The sequence below is a fragment of the Solea solea genome, unplaced genomic scaffold (assembly GCF_958295425.1).
Source record: "Solea solea unplaced genomic scaffold, fSolSol10.1 scaffold_41, whole genome shotgun sequence".
Classification (NCBI taxonomy): domain Eukaryota; kingdom Metazoa; phylum Chordata; class Actinopteri; order Pleuronectiformes; family Soleidae; genus Solea; species Solea solea.
The window spans coordinates 177,432-180,082 of record NW_026704052.1 but is presented as its reverse complement, the minus strand read 5'-3'; the positions used below and the strand labels follow the sequence as shown (position 1 = coordinate 180,082).

At 45.8% G+C, this 2,651-nt stretch overlaps 3 non-coding genes and 1 pseudogene across 3 annotated transcripts; 1 reads left to right on the top strand and 3 right to left on the bottom strand.

Moving 5' to 3' along the window:
• Positions 1-226: 226 nt before the first annotated feature.
• LOC131450279 (U2 spliceosomal RNA) lies at positions 227-355 on the bottom strand (annotated as a pseudogene).
• Positions 356-534: 179 nt separating this feature from the next.
• On the bottom strand, positions 535-647 carry LOC131450327 (U5 spliceosomal RNA). The gene has a single exon (XR_009235243.1). It is a non-coding gene; the product is annotated as a U5 spliceosomal RNA (small nuclear RNA).
• Positions 648-1,273: 626 nt separating this feature from the next.
• On the bottom strand, positions 1,274-1,437 carry LOC131450129 (U1 spliceosomal RNA). The gene has a single exon (XR_009235067.1). It is a non-coding gene; the product is annotated as a U1 spliceosomal RNA (small nuclear RNA).
• A 402-nt stretch (positions 1,438-1,839) lies between these two features.
• LOC131450378 (5S ribosomal RNA) lies at positions 1,840-1,958 on the top strand. The gene has a single exon (XR_009235292.1). It is a non-coding gene; the product is annotated as a 5S ribosomal RNA (ribosomal RNA).
• The last annotated feature ends 693 nt before the right edge of the window (positions 1,959-2,651 follow it).

The window sequence follows — 2,651 nt, the reverse complement described above, 5'->3', positions numbered from 1 at the left end:
TTTTCTGTCTGATGGACGAATATAGCCTGGATTCCCATTCATTTCCTATGATGGTCACTTTTGACCGGGAACACCACAGGTGTAACAAAGTTGATTAAAACACTCAAAATTCAATGAAAGAGGTGATCGTCACTTTTTATATGTTCAAGTGCATTGTGTGGAGGATATCATGAGGCCTTGAGGCAATCGGATGTAAAACACGATATTTATGAGTGTTTTAAGTTTAAATCGGTCAGATTTGTCCCGAACACGACCCGAGGGTTAATATTTAATCCCCATATAGAGGACATATCAGATATTAAACTTATAAGAACAGATACTACACTTGATCTTAGCCAAAAGGCCGAGAAGCGATGGCCCGCCAGTGTCTGGGGCCAACTCAAGATCTTGGCGCACAAGTTACTTGTTGTGGTGCCATGTTTCTGAAGTGCGCATAACAAAGGCTGCTGCCGATCACCTCCGCCCCCAGGTGATCTAAGTGCACCTCTGAGCCGTGACGGACAGCTGCTTGACATTTGACACACTCAAAGGGCGCAGCCATACAGCAAAGCCCACCAAAAATAACTTAAACTCTCGGACGTTCCTCTCCACGGAAGTCTTTAGTAAAAGGCGAAAGACTTGTGCATTTTGAAGAAAAACCAGAGTCGACATAGACCCTCTCCTTGAGGTCAGCCAACGAGTCTATCCGCCGGAGTCACCACAGTCTCGGTCGGCCCGGCCGGCCACCTTGGGACAGCCTTTCTTCAACGTTTTTGGTTTGCCGGCCAATCAACCGCCCACATTTGACTGCATGTTTGGAAGTGCATTCTTACTGTTGGTTGTGTGCTGCAGTTTTCTATCAATCGCTGAGGCTGTGGCACACCTCCAAGGTTTAGTGGTAGATGTGAGTGCATGAGCAAAGCAGCTCTGTGTCACACCGAGCAGTACAAACTGCCGGGCCGTTTCCCAGCTCCTCCGGGCTTCTGAAATGGTGAGCTGCTCCTGGCATCGCTTCAATATCAGGTCAATGTACAGGAGTGGACGGAACAAGCGCCAAAGTATTAACCCTTGGCATGATGGCCATGGATCCATCTCCATCAATCCAGTTCTCCTACAAAGAGCCGGGAAAGGGAGCATGACATTTCCTTAGAGCTAAAAGACAACACCCACAACCATCCCATTCCCAGCAACTTGGAAAGACTGGGGATGTCGCTCTGCGAGCACGTGAGAAGCCTGGAGATGGGCACACAAGGCGGAACTTTGGGCGGCTGACCTTTGCTTACAACTACGTCATCGGGGGAGAGCGCGGACGCAGTACCCCACCAGCAAAAATTATGCAGTCAAGATTCCCACGTTTGGGGAATTTGCAGGGGTCAGCACAACCAGAGTGCAATGGCTGAGCCTCGCCCTGGGTGAACCACCTTCTTGATCATGGTGTCTCCCCTGCCAGGTAAGTATGAGGTGTACTTGCCCAGCACTGGGTGGCTGTTCCCAGACACAGCTCTTTGGCCGATGGTGCAGGAAATGGATAGTCCCAGAGTCCAATGCCTTGACTCAGGTGCTCGTTAATGCTGTGCTGTGTTCAACTTCAACCTCCAGCACACATTGGAGAGGAAACACTCGACCTTTTCACTGGCATACCTGGCTGTCATTTCCTATAGATTCAGCAACAACTGGACCTGACGGCACCAACAGCAGCTTACCCATCTCGGTGTAGCTTCCAAATACTGGAATAGAGTGTAGCAGGTAGTGGCGATAAAGGCTCAAGTGCAGTGTGTTCGGAAGGCTGACTTTTGAGCCCCTCCACGAGCAGGGGGCCTTGCCTGGTCTATAAAAGGAGTCTGTGTCACCTGCCCGTCGGCTTACGGCCACACCACCCTGAGCACGCCCGATCTCGTCTGATCTCGGAAGCTAAGCAGGGTCGGGCCTGGTTAGTACTTGGATGGGAGACTGCCTGGGAATACCAGGTGCTGTAAGCTTTTACACTGCAGCACACTTTTACACTGCAGCACGCTTTGACACTGCTGCTTCCTTACAAGAAACGTGGGCTTGCAATTACGTTGACGCACGGGCACACGTTAATGTCCTTCCAGTTTCAGCCTTGCTTTGGTTTTCACAGAAAGTGAAACACAAAAAATGTTTTATTTAATTGTTTTAATTAGTTAGTAATTAATTAAGAGTAAGACATTTTAGCTTTTTTAACTTTTATTTAGTTGAAAAGCTGAAATGTGACATTATTGTGTAACTATCTAAATGTTTAAAATAGTTTTAAAGCAAAATAAATGAAACGTGCAGTACTGTAGGTATCTGTGTATGTGTGTGAGTGTGACACAGGGAGCAGGTGAGGGACACAGTGATGCATAGAAAACACTGCTCTTCACACTTTTTCTTTACTGAACATTAACCAAACTATTTAAAACAGTTAGTTTAAACAGAAAATAAGGAAACGTTCTTTGAAGAGATTTGAATAACATTTTGTGTCAAAGATGTAAAAGTGTACTAAATATTAAGAGTTACTTACAGTATGTGATATCCCTGTTATTAATGATACAATAGTTGGTGTGCTGGATGAATTATTGCTATGGTGTATTATTATATTTATTATTGCTTTTGCTAACTTTATGTTAAAGGCTAATTATTATTAAGATCTGTAGCTTTGCCAGATGTGAAAA